General features: G+C 44.3%; 1 protein-coding gene across 6 annotated transcripts in view; it reads right to left on the bottom strand.

The window, feature by feature from the left end:
- Positions 1 to 4,688, bottom strand: part of MRTFB (myocardin related transcription factor B) — a 291,761-nt gene extending 287,073 nt beyond the window's left edge. For all 6 annotated transcript variants that reach the window (XR_011462594.1, XM_070362295.1, XM_070362299.1 and 3 more), the window contains exons 1-2: positions 4,561 to 4,688; positions 4,228 to 4,350 (exon numbers count right to left, since the gene is read on the bottom strand). The gene's annotated coding sequence lies outside the window, so the exon portion shown is untranslated. The remainder of the gene's footprint in view (positions 1 to 4,227; positions 4,351 to 4,560) is intronic.
- Positions 4,689 to 19,004: the final 14,316 nt, after the last annotated feature.

Below are 19,004 nucleotides of genomic sequence, written 5' to 3' on the forward strand. Positions count from 1 at the left end.
CCTGCCCAGGAAAGCCTCTGAGATTAGGGGTGACTGTTTTTATCCAGAAACAGGCCAACATTAATCTCTTCTGTTTCCATCTATGGGTTTCTGTGCGGTTCTGAGTTCTAAGACTTCAAGGTCTTTCACTTTCAAAATTTCACTAAGGCAACAGAAATCTTCCTCAGGTAGGTACATAGGTACAGGCTGAAATGCCATCCATTTACCTACCAAATGCTGCCCCTGAATTCAAACTAAAATTCACACTCCACACCCTGGCTTACCCACCACTCACCCCCTTGATACACGTTCAGCCACAGAAACTTCTTTTCTTAAAAATATTTATTTATCTGGCTGTGATGGGATCTTTAGTTGCAGCATATGGAATCGAGTTTCCTGACCAGGGATGAAAGCTGGGCCACCTGAATTGGGAGCGAGGAATCTTAACCACTGGACCACCAGGGGAGTCCCTAGCCACATTCAGTTCCTATTCCTCCTTAAACAAACCAATCTTTCTTGTGCCACAGATCTTTCCTATTTGTCCTTTCTCTCCAGTTAGAATGCTCTTCCCTTAAAACTTTTCACAGTTGGCTCCATCTCATCATTCAGGTTCTGCTCAAATGTCACGATTTCTGAGAGGTCTTCTCTGCCCAGCCTAGCATATAAAACTATCTGAAATTCTCCTGTCCCTGATGGTTTGAGTAGCTCTCTCCTTCACTAGTTGTAAGCTCTGCAGGTTGTACTGGTCCTGTTGATACGCATACCTTCCTGGTTCTGTGTCTGGCACAGTGTAGGTACTCAATAAATATTTTGGGACCAATGAATGAAAATTCTTTTTCTGAACCCTTGGAAACTTTTAGAGGTAAAGGCACATTCTTATATTTTTTTCTTGGCTTTAACTTTGTGTTGTTGTTCAGTCACTCAGGGGCTTCCCTGATAGCTCAGTTGGTCAAGAATCTGCCTGCAATGCAGGAGACTCCGGTTCAGTTCCTGGGTCAGGAAGATCTGCTGAAGAAGGGATTGGCTACCCACTCCAGTATTCTTGGGCTTCCCTGGTGGCTCAGCTGGTTAAGAATCTGACTACAATGCAGGAGACCTGGGTTCAATCCCTGGGTTGGGAACATACCCTGGAGAAGGGAAAGGCTACCCACTCCAGTGTTCTGGCCTGGAGAATTCCATGGACAGCCCATGGGGTTGCAAAGAGTTGGACACGGCTGAATGACTTTCACTTTCACTTTCAGTTGCTCAGTCAGGTCTGACTCTTTGCAACCCCATGGACTGCAGTACAACAGGCTTCCCTGTCCTTCAGTATCTCCTGGAGTTTGCTCAAAGTCATGTCCATTGCCTCAGTGATGCCATCCAACCATATCATCCTGTTCACCCCCTTTTCCTCCTGCCCTCAATCTTTCCCAGCATCAGGGTCTTTTCCAGTGAGTCAGCTCTTCTCATCAGGTGGCCCAAGTATTGGACCTTCAGTTTCAGCATCAGTCCTTCCAGTGAGTATTCAGGGTTGATTTCAGGGGACTCTCGAGAGTCTTCTCCAGCACCACAGTTTGAAAGCATCAGTTCTTCAGTGTTCACCCTTCTTTATGGTCCAACTCTCACATTCCTACATGACTACTGGAAAAACTATAGCTTTGACTATACAGACCTTGGTTGGCAAAGTGATGTCTCTGCCTTTTAATACATTGTCTAGGTTTGTCATAGCTTTTCTTCTAAGGAACAAATATCTTAATTTTATGGCTGCAGTCACCATCCGCAGTGATTTTGGAGCTCAAGAAAATAAAATCTGCCACCATGTCCACTTTTCCCCATCTATTTGCCATGAAGCAATGAGACTGGATGCCAGATGTTAGTTTTTTCCATGTTGAGTTTTAAGCCAGCTTTTTTACTCTCCTCTTTAACCCTCATCAAGAGGCTTTTTAAATTTGGTTCCTACCAAAACGCTAGGCATAAAAGAAATAATATATACTACTTTTCAAATAAAGAGCTTACTGCTGAAAGGATTCACTCAAAGTTGCACCAAAATGAATCCAGAAAGATACCTGGGGGTGCCAACTGCTTCTGTGACAAGTTCCACTTCCAAAGCTGGTGTACGTGAACATTTGAAGGCATAAAACTGCAGAGGGGAATGTGTGGCCATCTTCCCATCCAGATCTCTAAGTATAGTGGGCAGACTACCATTCACAAGTAAGACCATGAAAACATGTGATGATGATACTCTTTACTCCTTGACCCAATGAGACAGAGTGAGAAGAACGTCCCATAAGAAAAAGATTTCACCCTGTCCCTAGCAGACCCATAAGTCAATGTCAGAACTTCAGCAAGCTGATGCCTCGAAAGGAATCCCCATGCTCTCCATGGACACAAACTCTCCCTAAGGTAACTGAGACCTACCGGCCTGTGACAGTCCTCAGGACAGCCAGGTGACAGTGTGCATGACCCAGAGCAGCTAATGGAAACTCGAAGACACACTTCCTATAGATAGATATCATTGTTTCACTACTCCACAGACAACTCACCATCTGGGGCAATTCAAGGATCCTTAGTCATTGCTAATTCACTGCTCACCAACCCTCAGAGTCGATCCCTCTCTTAGGCTCTGAACTTGGCTCATGGGACCCTGAATTTCACCTTATAGCAGTGGTACCCAACCTTTTTGGCAGCAGGGACCAGTTTTGTGGAAGACAATTCTTCCACAGACTGGACAAGAGGGGGTGGCTTCAGGATGATTCAAGTGCATTATGTCAAGTGCATTATGTCCTTTATTTCTATTATCACTACATTGTGACATATAATGAAATAATTATATAATTCATCATAATGCAGAATCTGAGGGAGCCCTGAACAACTAGATGGTCCCATCTGGGGATGATGGGAGACGGCAGCAGTCACTTCCAGGGCCAGCATTATTGCCTTCGCTCTACCTTAGGTCATCAGGCATTAGATTCTCATAAGGAGTGTGCAACCTTGATGCCTCGCATGCGCAGTTCACAGTAGGGTTTGTGCTCCTATGAGAATCTAATGCCGCCACTGATTTGACAGGAGGTGGCTGCTGCGGCTGCTAAGTCGATTCAGTCGTGTCCGACTCTATGCGACCCCAGAGACGGCAGCCCACCAGGCTCCCCCATCCCTGGGATTCTCCAGGCAAGAACACTGGAGTGGGTTGCCATTTCCTTCTCCAATGCATGAAAGTGAAAAGTGAAAGTGAAGTCGCTCAGTCGTGTCCGACTCTTCGAGATCCCATGGACTGCAGCCCACCAGGCTCCTTCGTCCATGGGATTTTCCAGGCAAGAGTACTGGAGTTGGGTGCCATTGCCTTCTCAGGACAGGAGGTGGAGTCAGGTGGTGATGTGAGTGATGGGGAGTGACTGTAAGTAAAAATGAAGTTTCACTCAATCGCCCACTATTCATGTTCTGCTGGGTGGCCAGGTTCCTAATGGGCCACAGACTGGTACCAGGGGTTGGGGATCCCTGCTCTATAGAACTCACAAACATTTATAATAATAATAAAGAATCCATATTTCAGTAATAATCTGATTAATATACATCTTCCCCACTGGACTCCAAACATCTTAAGGCCAGGGAGAGATCTCGAGCTCACTATGATACCTAGGCATTCTAGCTGTGCCTAATATGTAGACCATGCCTCCCATATCTTTCTGAATGGAGGAATGGACAAATGAATGGAGCTCAGGCCTGCTGGGAAGACATCTCACAGTCAGACTGACTCAGTTGGAAGGGAGCAGATGCCAAATTTTTTCAGAGTAAATCACACCTTGTCATCTCATGACTACCTTGTCTTCCTCATCAAGGCATCCCCTGTGCCTAGAATAGCATCTGGCATGGAGAAGTGAATCAACAGATACTGGGAGAAGAAGCACATGAATGGACACTTCCCTGAGAAGCTTGGTTACCTTCTTAAGATAAAGTCCTGGAAAGGCAGGATGTTATTCTGTGATGTTACTAGACATTGAATATTTAGGTGTCAATGTCCTGCATTAGACCCAAAGATACCATTGAGGTCATTCCCTTCAAACTCAGTGGGTCTGGTTCTAGGAGTTGCTAAACCAGCGGGTCAGCATGGGGACAGGGGACTGCAAACCAAACTATTTTTTCTTGAGACGCTCTATTGGACTGACCTATACCACCTTCAGGGGTTACATACTTCAAGTTCAAGTGCATTATGGCTCTTGGTTCTCATCACACACCCTGAAAAAAAAAAAACACCCAGTGATGGTACTGTACCTTGTGAGACAGTCTGGCCCCAGGCCCTGCTACCAGGTCGGGAGGGTATGGAAAGGGGTCCTCTTTCTCCACGGCCACATCTTCCTTACTGAGGGATCTGAGTCCAAATGGGTCTCTTTGTGTCTGAAGTTTAAGCAACCAGGGGTGCAAATATCAGGTTAGGGTCCCTCCTTTGAGGGGGAGAGAGGTCAAGATCGGCTCTTCGATCACTAACCCAAAATCAAACATCAAAAACCTCCCCCAAAACCATGATGAAAAAGCACCATCAAGCCCAACTTCCGAGCACGCCTGGGTCTCCAGCCCACCCCAGCCCAGCGAACGGAAGTGGCTCACCTCTGAGTTAGAGAACCCCTTTCAGAACCAGAAGGAAAGAGAAAGGGATTTACAGGTTCGTCACAGAGTTGTAGGCTCTGGCTGGCCCCCAGAATGAGTTCATTATTTATTCTTAGAGACGGGACTCGAATTAAACAAACAGTGCCTATAAATAGAGTGGGATACACTCAGCTTGGTGTCACTGAAAGGTCCTTTTCACAGGGACAGACGCGCTAAATGGATGTTCTCAGGTTACCCTGCTGGTACTACGTGGGGAAGGGTTGCTCTTTTTCTTTGTAAGCATGGTTCAAGAGGAGGGGGGAAAAACAACAGGCGAGTCAGACCTTGGGAATCGGCCCTGTTTCCGTCTTCCTCATCACCTTTTCTAAACGCTCATTGCCGTTATAACTGAGAAGGAGCTCCCAAGGAAGGATGTCGTTCTATAAACACCCTGGCTGGGCAGATTGGCAGGTCCCTCTGGGAATGGATCCTGGGGCAGGCTGTATTTGACAGAGTGTTCTGCTCTTTAAGATTAGATTGCAAACTCCTTAAGGGAAGGGACCAAGTGCTAAGATTTCTTCTTGATTTCTCCTATTCTGCCAAGTACAGGGATGACTAGGGTTTCAGATCTTCAGCTGTGAATTAAAAAGGACCCTCTTTAAGCATGGCCAGCTTCATGGTGGGAAGTATGTGTTCCAGGCCTGATGGAGCTCTGCTTGGAGTCACACTGAGCGTATGCTTGAAAGGGAATCACTTCTCCCTGAGAGAACTGTGGGGGTGGAAACTTCTGGAATAACTGTGAATAGACATCAAGCAATGAGGCCACAAAGTCAAGTCACTATTGTAACAACAAGAGCTACAGTGGATTCCCAGGTGGCACTAGTGGTAAACAACCCGCCTGCCAATATGGGAGACATAAGAGATATAGGTTCGATCCCTGGGTCAGGAAGGTCCCCTGGAGGAGGGCATGGCAACCCACTCCACTATTCTTGCCTGGAGAATCCCATGGACAGAGGAGCCTGGCATGCTAAAGTACATAGGGTCGCAAAGAGTTGGATATGACGGACGTGACTTAGCATGCATGCACCATGGATTCAGCATTTGTCCAGGTCTTCAAGATATTATTCTGTTTTACATTTATTCGTGAAAGCTCATGTAGGGACTTCCCTGGTGGTTCAGCAGTTAAAAATCTGCCTTGCAACACAGGGGATGAGGGTTCAACCCCTGATTGGGAAACTAAGGTCCCAAATGCCGTGGGGCAACTAAGCCCAAGCGCCACAACTACTGAGCCTTCACGCCACAACTAGAGAATCTATGCACCATGACGAAGGATCCCGCATGATGCATCAAAAATCTTACATGCCACAACTAAGACCTGATATAGCCAAACAAATATTTTTTGAAAAAAAGCTCATGTAATCTTTCCAAAAACCCTATCCCCATGATTATTTCAATTTTACAGATGAAAGAAATGAAGCACCCAGAGATTATGGACCCTGTTCCAGGTCACACAGCTGGGAAATCAAGATAGGAAGTCAGGCAGTTTAGCTCCAGAGCCTGGTCTCCTGCAGTAGAAACTGAGCTTTTGGAGTAACCATTTATTGCTGCACATGCCTGGTGCAGGCCCAAGCCTGTAACACCCCATCAACAGGAGACCTGGGACAGGCCAATGACAGCGAATCTCAGGACTTCTGCCGGGAACGTTAGGATGAAAATGATAAGCTGAATTTCCCTCTGGAGGGGAAGGCAGCCTCAGGAGGTCCCATGGCCATCCTGCCACTCCTGGGGGAGCCTTGCTGAGAATGAAAACAGCACTAAGCAAGAGCCAAGCTGAAGAACAGATCCTGCTGACATCCTGTGAACCTTGATCCAGCTGGACCTGATGCCGGAACCTACTCCTCAACTTTGCACTTTCATGAGCCATGTTTTCCCTTTGCTGGTGAAGCCCGTCAGAGTTGATTTTCTATTACTTGTTGTTGAAAGATCCCTCACTGAGACAGGCTGGCCCATAAGAAAACATCGTTTGGGCAAAGTAACCCCCCAGCCCCGTTCCTAAGTAAGAGCTCCTCCTGCACTCCCCTTTCTCGCATTCGGGCTCTTCCAGAAACACACGCCATCCTAAGACTACACGCATGCTCAATGGCCCCATTTTCTGCTTACTGAAATCCCAAATACTGCTTTCCTACTGAGGCTTCCTCCGACTCGTCCTTCACAATTACCTACTGCCTCACTTGGTTGCCATGATACGGAGCTTCTACACTTACTTAGCCCTTATTTTTATTTTGCCTTGCAATACAGTTAGCTATTTAGAAATCATTCATTAACATTTATTGAAAGCTTCCTACGTGTCATATCCTCAGTTTAAGTGCTAGGGATTCAGGCGGAATAATATCAGCATATATCTGAGTTCTGTCCATGTGCCCTGCACTGTTCTTAGCACTTTACATGCATCTGTTATATCACTGCACCTCCTAAAAAACCCCACAGGGGAAGGACAGACAATATCTCCACTTTATATGTAAAAGAATGGCTAAGTAGGAAGTTACAGAGAGACATCGAGATCAAACAGATAGGAAATTGCAATGGGAGTCTCCAGACGAGGATGTAGATTTTCACAGCCAGTACTTTCAAATTAGGTTCACAATTCTAATCCCTCCGATTTCTCAAATCCCTAATCCACAAAGAGGATAAAAAGAATCAATAGGCATTAAGAGAGAATTTTAGGATGATTTTTTCTTGGGTGGGAGGGGCGAATCCCATGCTGTCATTCACCTCCTAATAAACACACACGCAGAAGGTGGGGCGGGGGCGGTTAACCAGTTCCTGCGCCTTAGGTCTCGCGAGAGCAGCTTCTCGAGGTTCTATGCAGAGTTTGCTGGGCGGCCCTTGTATCTAGGGAGGTGGAGGTGACCCCCTGAGCAATCCACAGGATGAAGGAGGGCTAGAAAGCCAAGCAGAGAGGGAGGTTTTCCTAATGACTTTCAATGGACCTCACATGAGCGAGCTGACTGATGGATTTTGTCTCAGGGTGGCTGAGAAGGGCAACCAGTCCTCCTCAGGAGAGGCTGGAGGTGAATCACCAGATTCTGGTGAAGTGGCTTGGTGGTAGGAGTTCTATTAAGCCATGCTGGGAACTCTTCCATACCCATGACCATGATCTGGCCACGACCCTGTGTGGTACTTGAGCAAACCCAGAGGAGACAATGTTATACTTTGATTCTAAAAGCCAAAGTAAGTACATGTATATTTTGTTATATGATACTTCACAGATACTGAATTTTTAAAAAAATATAGATTGAAGGTTTATGGCAACCCTGTGTTGAACAAGTCTATCAGCGAAATTTTTCCAACAGTATTTGTTCACTTTGGGTTTTTGTCATATCGTGGTAATTTTCATGATACTTTAAATGCTCCACCAGCAAAAAGATTATGACTCAAATGATGGTTATCATTTTTGGCAAAAAAAGTATTTTAAAATTATATATGTATGTAAATTATGTATGCATATTTATTAGACATAATGTTATTGCACACTTAATAGACTACGTGTCTGACTCTTTGCAACCCGATGGACTGTAAGCCCGTCAGGCTCCTCTTTCCATGGGATTGTCCAGGCAAGAATACTGGAGTGGGTTGCCATTTCCTCCTCCAGATGATCTTCCGATGCAGAGATTGAACCCACATCTCCTGCATTGCAGGCAGAGTCTTTACTGTCTGAGCCACCAGGAAAGCCCCTAATAGACTTACAGTAGAGTGTAAACATAACTTTTATATGCATTGGGAAACCAACAATTTCCTGGGACTTGCTTTATTGTGATATTTGCTTTATTGTGGTCATCTGGCACTGAACCCTCGACATCTCCGAGGTCTGTCTGTACCTTCCTCCCCCACCCCTCTTTGTCCTGCATGTCCCCTCTTCTACCCCCTTGTCTGTGTTTGGTGGGGGAAGATGGTGTCTATTTCTCTCTTCCCCAAAGGCCAGCAGCCCATGATGGTGGGTTGCAGATGGAAGAAGAGGAAAAAGAGGCTCATCTTTAATGATAGTTTTAGGTATTATTAATAATTGGATGAGATTTTGGAAATGAGACTAATTTGTGACTCAGGAATCACAGAACTTAAAAAAAACAAACTATGAGTGAAAGGAAGGTCCCCACCTAAACTGACATCCCGTGCCAAGATAAGGACTTAACCCCCTGAACTGTAAAGAGACAAGAAGAGGTAAGACCAAAGTTGCCTCTGTGATCTCACCCCTAAGTTCTCTAGACAGAAGGCCAGGCAGGTCAAGTGACCCACTCAGGGTCCCAGAGCCAGTGAAAAAGACAGAACCATGTTCTTATTGCTAAGCTAGTTCTGCCCTCCAAGAAGCAACTGCCTCTTCTGCTCCTCCCTGGCTTATTTTTATCCCGTTCTTCCATTCATCCTAGTCTTATCTTATTCATCATCTTCTTGAATTCCCTTCTCCTTCCTCAACTTACAAGTGACCCTGGACCCATGTTGACAGAAGCAGGGCTTCTGTAGGTAAGGTTATCCAAGGATAACTTCAATCACCTGATTGAAGTCATCAATCATTCCATAAATACCAAGGACCTACTGTATAGCACAGGGAACTATATTCAATATCTTATAATAACTGTAATAGAAAATAATCTGAAAAGAATATATATACATATAATATACATATCTGAATCACTTTGCTGTACACAAAACTAACACCATATTGTAAATCAACTATAGCTCAATTAAATAAAAAAAAAAATGACTATGATTCAAAGAACAGCAAATTCCTAAGCGCCAAATCTGGAGAGTTTCCTGTTTCCATCTGCTGAAAGCTTTGATGGTGATTATGATGATATTGGTATTATTGACATAGTCACTGAGACTCATAAGTTCCAGGTCCCAGAGTGAGTGCTTTTTGCATGCTTTCTGATTAAATCCTAACCACCCTGTGCAATGAATCCTCCTGAGTGTTAGCCCCACTTACCCAGGAGGGCCCTGAGGCTTGGAGGAGCACCTTACAAGGATGCCTAGGCAGCCAGCAGAGCCAGATTCCAAACTATGTGATCCAGGAGCTGTGCTCCTAGCGAGTCCCTAGAACCTCACAGCTGCCCTTCCTGCATGGCTAGGAGTTGCCTTCAGGGAGTTTCCTGCCGTTATGCCCTGTTCTTTAAAATGTGTATGTACCTGCTCAGTGGGGTCCAACACTTTTGCAACCATAGGGTGGGCTGTAGCCCACCAGGCTCCTCTATCCATTGAATTTCTCCAGACAAGAATACTGGAATGGGTTGTCATTCCCTTCTCCAGGGGATCTTCCCAACCTAAGGGTTGAACCCAGGTCTCCTGCATTGCATTCAAATTCTTTACCATCTAAGCCACTAGGGAGGCCAGAGATGTCTCAAAAGACTATTTATCATTAATACTATCTAGAAGAAAACTTCAGCACAATAGTTCAGAACACAGGCTTGGGAGTCAGATTCCTTTGTTCAATTATTAGCTACGCATCCTCCAACCAAATCGAGTTTTGGTTACCTAATGTGTAAAATGGTGATGTAGCATCTTCCTTTAGGTATTTATCAAAGTTATTTATTTGCAAATATTCCAACTCCTCTTCACCTCTAGTTCAGTTCAGTTCAGTCGCTCAGTTGTGTCCAACTTTTTGCAACCCCATGAACCGCAGCATGACAGGCCTCCCTGTCCATCACCAACTCCTGGAGTCCACCCAAACCCATGTCCATTGTGTTGGTGATGCCATCCAACCATCTCATCCTCTGTTGTCCCCTTCTCTTCCTGCCCTCAATCTTTCCCAGCATCAGGGTCTTTTCAAATGAGTCAGCTCTTCGCATCAGGTGGCCAAAGTACTGGAGCTTCAGCTTCAGCATCAGTCCTTCCAATGAACACCCAGGACTGATCTCCTTTAGAATGGACTGGTTGGATCTCCTTGCCGTCCAAGGGACTCTCAAGAGTCTTCTCCAACACCACAGTTCAAAAGCATCAATTCTTCAGCACTCAGCTTTCTTCATAGTCCAACACTCACATCCATACATGACCACTGGAAAAACCATAGCCTTGACTAGACGGACCTTTGTTGGCAAAGTAATGTCTCTGCTTTTAATATGCTGTCTAGGTTGGTCATAACTTTCCTTCCAAGGAGTAAGTCTTTTAATTTCATGGCTGCAATCACCATCTGCAGTGATTTTGAAGCCCAGAAAAATAAAGTCAGCCACTGTTTCCACTGTTTCTCCATCTATTTTCCATGAAGTAATGGGACCGGATGCAATGATCTTAGTTTTCTGAATGTTGAGCTTTAAGCCAACTTTTTCACTCTCCTCTTTCACTTTCATCAAGAGGCTCTTTATTTTTCTTCACTTTCTGCCATAAGGGTGGTGTCATCTGCATATCTGAAGTTATTGATATTTCTCCCAGCAATCTTGATTCCAGCTTGTGCTTCATCCAGCCCTGTGTTTCTCATGATGTACTCTGCATATAAGTTAAATAAGCAGGATAACAATATACACCCTTGACGTACTCCTTTTCCTATTTGGAACCAGTCTGTTGTTCTATGTACAGTTCTAACTGTTGCTTCTTGACCTGCATACAGATTTCTCAAGAAGCATGTCAGGTGGTCTGGTATTCCCATCTCTTTCAGAATTTTCCACAGTTTATTGTGATCCACACAGTCAAAGGCTTTGTCATAATCAATAAAGCAGAAATAGATGTTTTTCTGGAACTCTCTTGCTTTTTTGATGATCCAGCGGATGTTGGCAATTTGATCTGTGGTTCCTCTGCCTTTTCTAAAACCAGTTTGAACATCTGGAAGTTCACGGTTCACATATTGCTGAAGCCTGGCTTGGAGAATTTTGAGTGTTACTTTACTAGCGTGTGAGATGAGTACAACTGTGCGGTAGTTTGAGCATTCTTTGACACTGCCTTTCTTTGGGTTTGGAATGAACACCGACCTTTTCCAGTCCTGTGGCCACTGCTGAGTTTCCCAAATTTGCTGACATATTGAGTGCAGCACTTTCACAGCATCATCTTTCAGGATTTGAAATAGCTCAACTGGAATTCCATCACCTCCACTAGCTTTGTTCGTAGTGATGCTTCCTAAGGCCCACCTGACTTCACATTCCAGGATGTCCGGCTGTAGGTGAGTGTGAATGTTCACACCTTCGTGATTATCTGGGTCATGAAGATCTTTTTTGTACAGTTCTTCCGTGTATTCTTGCCACCTCTTCTTAATATCTTCTGCTTCTGTTAGGTCCATACCATTTCTGTCCTTTATTGTGCCCATCTTTGCATGAAATGTTCCCTTGGTATCTCTAATTTTCTTGAAGAGACCTCTAGTCTTTCCCATTCTGTTGTTTTCCTCTATTTCTTTGCATTGTTTGCTGAGGAAGGCTTTCTTATCTCTCCTTGCTATTCTTTGGAACTCTGCATTCAAATGGGTATAACTTTCCTTTTCTCCTTTGCCTTTCGACTCTCTTCTTTTCACAGCTATTTGTAAGGCCTCTTCAGACAGCTATTTTGCTTTTTTTGCATGTCTTTTTCTTGGGGATGGTCTTGCTCCCTGTCACCTGTACAATGTCACGAACCTCTGTCCATTGTTCATCAAAGACCCTCAAGGATCCAGGCTACTGGAAAGGCATGAAGTTAAAAAACAAACTGTGTATCAATTCTGTTTTTGTTTTTTTTTGGCCACACTGCACAGCATATGGGATCTTGTTCCCCAACCAGTGATCAAACCCACATTCCCTGCATTGGAGTCTCGGAGTCTTAACCACTGGACCACCAGGCAAGTCCCTGCACGTCAATTTTTTTTTTTTTTTAGGTTTCCATGTGCTATACAATAGGTGCTTATTGGATGCACATCAATTCTTATCATCTCACTTCACCTCTAAACACATAATAAAATTATTATTATACTTTTCATCCCCTTTGAAGTTAATCAGAGCCATGTAATTTGCTGGTTAGCAAAACAGGAATGAAAGCAACTTCTCACTACCAGAGGGAATAGATATTGAATTAGAAATGGAATTGATATGCAGTTTGTTTTTTAACTTCATGCGTTTCCAGTGGCCTGGGTCCCTGAGGGTCTTTGATGAACACAGCCCCTCCTCCCACTTCAAGTCACCACTGAACACGTAACAGGAAGGAGAAATACACCTTTGTTGTCTTGAGCCAATGAAGTTTGAGGACTGTTTCTTACCAAGCATAACCTCGCCGATCCTAATACAGGGTTGGTGGGAGGATTAGATATAACAAAATGAAGCTCCATTAAGATACCTCTGTACACATACAAGAATGGCTATAAATTAAAAGACCGACAAAAGCAAGTATTCGAAAAGATGTGCAGAAACTAGAAGCCTCATATGTTGCTGGTGGGAATGAAAAATGGTGCAGCCGCTTTGGAAAACAGTCTGACAGTTTCTTAAAAACTTAAACATAAGCTTACCGTACAACCCAGCAACTCAACTCTTTATCTTCCTCAAAGAAATGAAAACATATCTCCACACAAAGCCTCGTATGTGAATGTTCACAGCAGCATTATTTTATATCACAATAGCCAAGAAGTTGGAACAATGAAATGTCTGTCATACACAAAATGTGGTATATCCATGCAATGGAATGCTGTTCAGCAATAAAAAAGGAACAAAATACAAATAATCCCAACATGATGTTTGACTTATGATTTTTCAGTTTTACAGTGGTGCATAAGTGATATGCACATATGCATTCTTTAGAAATTATTCTTTGAATTTTACAGTATGATGCTTGACCATAGCTTCTGGTCAACCATGTGACTGCAGAAGTGAACAACGAATACACTTACAACTGTTCTTCACCCAGACAACCATCCGACTATTCACTTTCAGTATGGTGGAGTGCTCAGTCCCAAAGTCATGTCCGACTCTGAGACTCCATGGTCTGTAGCCTGCCAGCCTCCTCTGTCCATGGCATTCTCCAGGCAGGAATACTGGAGTGGGTTGTCATTTCCTTCTCCAGGGGATCTTCCCTACCCAGGGGTTGAACCCAAGTCTCCTGCCTTGGCAGGCAGATTCTTTACCACTGAGCCACCTGAGAAGCCTTTGGCTTAGCTACTGTATTTGAAAACTTTTTCCAGTTTCACCAAGTAAACTTGGAAATGCCCAGCTGAAGTGGGAGCTCCTGGTAAGCTTGTGATGTTTCTTGAAAAAAATAAAAACTAAAGAATAAAGCACATATTTACTCATTTATATTCCTTATCCCCCTCCTCACAAAAGAAAAGCTAAAGATTTTAATGTGGCAGTTAAAATTTTAATCAAAACACCCTGGTTAATGCCTTAATAGAAATTCAAATTCATAAAACTAGTAAATACATAAACCCAGTCCTGTTTCCTTCTACTTGGGAGGACAGTTTAGGGGCAGGGGAAGACTGTTTGGTTTAAGTAACATAATCCATTTCCAGTCTTAATGATTCTGTTTAGGAAAGAGCATGGGATCTGGGGGTGGGGGCAGACAACGAGGTACAAGACCACCTTGTACCATCTTCCTGATTGCCGGATGCAGGCAGGTTAAGCCTCCTAACTCCAGACTCACCATTAACCCCATTGCACAAGTGGGAAAACTATCAACTCACAGGGTTTTGTTAGGGGCTGAGAGTGAGAGGGCTTCCTGAACTCTAGAGCACTACAGGATACTTATCTTTTTTCATCCATACTCCACCTGGTATAGATCACAGAGCCATGAATACAACACAGGATAAACAGCCGCGGGCCACCGCAGTCGGTTCACCAGAAGTCATTTACATGGCAAGACATAAGCAGGCCTTGTGCTGACACTGTGCAAGGCAGTCCTGGCAGCTTCCATGGGGCAATTAATAGTATTCACTGTATTACATGAGCTAGTCAACTGTACTATACTTTACCTACTTTACTTAAAATAGGCTTGGTGTTAGACTATTTGCCTGGCTGTTGAGGAATATAAGTGTTCTGAGCACGTTTAAGGCTTGGTATGATTGTTAGTAGATTCAGTGTATTAAGTGAACTTTCCGCTTATGATACATTCAGTTTACAGTGGGTTTATTGGGATGTAGCTCCACTGTAAAGTCGAGGAAGACGTGTGCTGAGATATGCTACCATGCAGACAAACCTCAAAAGCATTGTACTAAGTAAAAGAAGCCAAATGCAAAAGACTATGTAGTGTATGATTTGATTTCCATCAAATGTGCAGAAAAGAGAAATTTGTAGAGAAAGGAAGTCCTGAGGTTGCCTGGGCCCAAGTATGGGAGTGGGGACCGACTGTACACAGGTGTAAGAGAGCGTTGGCAAGGAATGGGATAGCCTAAAACTGGATTGTGATCACGATTGCACAGTTTTATGTATTTTCTGAAAATCATTTAATTGTATACTTACAATGGGTCAATATTATGGTGTGGGACTTCCCTGGAGGTACAGTGGATAAGAATCCACCTGCCAATGCAGGGGACACAGATTCGATTCCTGGGCTGGGAAGATTCCACATGTTGTGGAGCAACTAAGCCTGAGAGCCACAATTACTGAGCCTGCGTGATGCAACTGCTGAGCCCACACGCTGCAACTACTGGAACCTGTGCACCTGGAGCCTGTGCTCCACAGCAAGAGGAGCCACCGCAATGAGAAGCCTGCGCGCCGCAACTAGAGAGGAGCCCCGACTCACTGAAACGAGAGAAAGCCCACGTGCAGCAACAAAGACCCAGGCAGTCAAAAATAAATAAACGAAAAATTAAAAAATCCTATGGTATGAAAATTCTACCCCAAAAGAGCTGTTAAGAAAAAACTAAGCATCATATCTAGCACATGGGGAAGGCTCAGTAAATGTTTGTTATTATTCCTCATTTTAGGGGTGAAGTGCTAGGACTGAGGCTCTGCACTGAATTGATTACAAGTGAAGATCTGCATTCAGTGGTCTGGCAATTGAGGTTTGGCAGGGGTCAGCTTCCCTCATCAGAGAAGGCAATGGCACCCCACTCCAGTACTCTTGCCTGGAAAATCCCATGAATGGAGGAGCCTGGTGGGCTGCAGTCCATGGGGTCGCACAGAGTTGGACATGACTGAAGCGACTTAGCAGCAGCAGCAGCAGCAGCAGCAGCAGCAGCAGCTTCCCTCATAGCTCAGTTGGTAAAGAATCCACCTGCAATGCAGGAAAGCCTGGTTCGATTCCTGGGTTGGGAAGATCCACCAGAGAAAGAATAGGCAACCCACTCCAGTATTCTTGGGCTTCCCCGGTGGCTCAGCTGGTAAAGAATCCACCTGCAGTGTGGGAGACCTGGGTTCAATCCCTGGGTTGGGAAGATCCCCTAGAGAAGCGAAAGGCTACCCACTCCAGTATTCTGGCCTGGAAAATTCCATGAACTGTATAGTCCATGGGGTCATAAAAAGTCGGACACTACTGAGTGACTTTCACTTTCCTTCAGGGACCCCAATTCTCACATCCCCCAATTTTATATGTCCTCTATGTTGATCACCACCTGTAACAGACCAGTGGAAATTTACATTGTATCCTGTACCAAGTTTCTGGGCTTCCCAGGTCCCGCTAGTGATAAAGAACCTGTCTGTCAACGCAGGAGACATAAGAGACACAGGTTCAATTCTTGGGTCAGGAAGATCTCCTGAAGGAGGAAATAGCACCCCACTCCAGCATTCTTGCCTGGAAAATTCCATGGACAGAGGAGCCTGGTGGGCTACAGTTCAAAACATCACAAAAGAGCGGAGTGACTTAGCATGCACACACGTACCAAGTTCCACTTGGTAATCAGAGGTCATGGTCAGGTATCCTAACCATAGTCCATTTTGTTCTCTGTTGACATTCCAGGGCGCCTTGAACTTGAGCCTTTTCAAGATATTACAGGCAGACTTAACTTGGTGTGGCTGTAAAAATGTTGCACTTCCCACTGTATCTGTATCCTCAAACCTATACTGTCAACGATGATCTATATTTTCAATCAGCTTTCCATGTCGGCTGCCTTTTATCTTTATCTTAATGCTCTTCAATGAGTCCTTGTGTGAGCCTTGCAGAGTCAGGAGTTGAGTAGAGAATGCTTCAAAGTTAAGGTTGGAAATGGGGAAGGACAGGAAATCTCCCTGTCACATGCAGTTGTCTGTCAAGCCCTGCTGTAGCATTCAGAGACTGGCTGATGCAATTCCAAACAACTGCCACTTAGGCCTTAGGGCCCCCTGAATAAGACAAAACTGATTCAGAGAGGCCTTGAATTCTAGTGGGTTAAAGTTTGAAGGGTCACAGTTACAGTATCACTGATGGAAAGACAGAGTCCAGCCCTTTAGTAGTCTGTTCAGGAGGCTTTAACAGAATATTACAGACTGGGTGGGCTTCTTGTTCAGTCGCTCAGTTGTGTCTGACTCTTTGCGACACCATGGATTGCAGCACGCCAGGCTTCCCTGTCCTTAACCATCTCCTGGAGCTTGCTCAAACTCATGTCCATTAAGTTAGTGATGCCATCCAACAATCTCATCCTCTGTCATCCCCTTCTCCGCTTGCCTTCAATCTTTCCCAGCATCAGGGTCTTTCCTAATGAGTCAGCTCTTTGCATCAGGTGGCCAAAGTATTGGCGTTTCAGCTTTAGCTTCAGCATCGTCCTTCCAATGAATATTCGGGATTGATTTCCTTTAGGATTCCCTGATTTGATCTCCTTGCTGTCCAAGGGACTCTCAAGAGTCTTCTCTAGCACCACAGTTCAAAAGCATCAATCCTTCAGTGCTCAGCCTTCTTTATAGTCCAACTCTCACATCCATACCTGACAACTGGAAAAACTGTAGCTTTGACTATATGGACCTTTGTTGGCAAAGTAATGTCTCTGCTTTTTAATATGCTGTCTAGGATGGTCATAGCTTTTCTCACAAGGAGCAAGCGTCTTTTAATTTCACGGCTGCAGTCACCATCTGCAGTGATTTTGGAGCCCAAGAAAATAAAGTCTGTCACAGTTTCCATTATTTCCCTATCTATTTGCCATGAAGTGATGGACTCGATGCCATGATCTTTGTTCTTTAAATGGTGAGTTTTAAGCCAACTTTTTCACTCTCTTCTTTCCCTTTCATCAAGAGGCTCTTTAGTTCCTCTTTACTTTTCTGTCATTAGGGTGCTATCATATGCATATCTGAGGTTATTGATATTTCTCCTGGCAATCTTGATTCCAGCTTGTTTCATCCAGCCCAGCATTTTGCATGATGTACTCTGCATAGAAGTTAAATAAGCAGGTGATAATATACAGCCTTGGTGTATTACTTTCCCAATTTGGAACCAGTCGTTGTTCCATGTCCTGTTCTAATTGTTGCTTCCTGACCTGCATACAGGTTTCTCAGGAGGCAGGTAAAGTGGTCTGGTATTCCCATCTCTTGAAGAATTTTCCACAGTTTGTTGTGATCCACACTGTCAAAGGCTTTAGCGTAGTCACTGAAGCATAAGTAGATGTTTTTCTGGAATTCTCTTGCCTTTCCTATGATCCAACAGATGTTGGCAATTTGATCTTTGGTTCCTCTGCCTTTTCTAAATTCAGCTTGAACATCTGGGATTTCTTGGTTCATGTACTGTTGAAGCCTGGCTTAAAGTATTTTGAGCATTACTTTGCTAGCATCTGAAATGAGTGCAATTGTGCAGTAGTTTGAACATTCTTTGGCATTGCCTTTCTTTGGGATTGCAATGAAGACAGACAAGTCCTGTGGCCACTGCTGAGTTTTCCAAATCTTTTGGCATATTTGTGGGCAGACTGGGTGGCTAGTAAGTAACAAAAATTTATTGCTCACGATCCTGAAGGCTGGGAAACCCAAGTAAAAGTGCTGGCAGGTTCTGTGTCTGTGAGGACCCACTTCTTAGTTCACAGATTGTCATTTCACTATATCCTAATGTGATGGAAACAGTGAGGGAGCTCTGTGGGGTCTCTTTGTAAGGGCACTAATTCCATTCATGAGGGCTCCACCCTCATGACTAGTCACCTCCCAAAGGCCCCATCTCCTAATACCATCACAGTGGAGGTTGTTGCAAACTATGATTTTAAGGGGATATAAACATTGAGTCATATGTCAAGGCTATATATTGTCACCCTGCTTATTTAAATTATATACAGAGTACATCATGTGAAATGCCAGGCTGGGTGACTCACGAGCTGGAATCAAGATTGCCAGGAGAAATATCAATAACCTCAGATACGCAGATGACACCATACTTATGGCAGAAAGTGAAGAGGAACTAAAGAGCTTTTTGACGAAAGTGAAAGAGGAGCATGAAAAAGCTGGTTTAAAACTCAACATTTAAAGAACAAAGATCATGGCATCCAGTCCCACCACTTCATGGCAAATACATGGGGAAATAATGGAAACTGTGACAGACTTTATTTTCCTGAGCTCTAAAATCACTGCAGATGGTGACTGCAGACATGAAATTAAAATATGCTTACTCCTTGGAAAAAAGCTATGACTAACCTAGACAGCATATCAAAAAGC

This window comes from Bos mutus, chromosome 25 (assembly GCF_027580195.1).
Source record: "Bos mutus isolate GX-2022 chromosome 25, NWIPB_WYAK_1.1, whole genome shotgun sequence".
NCBI classification, from domain to species: Eukaryota; Metazoa; Chordata; class Mammalia; order Artiodactyla; family Bovidae; genus Bos; species Bos mutus.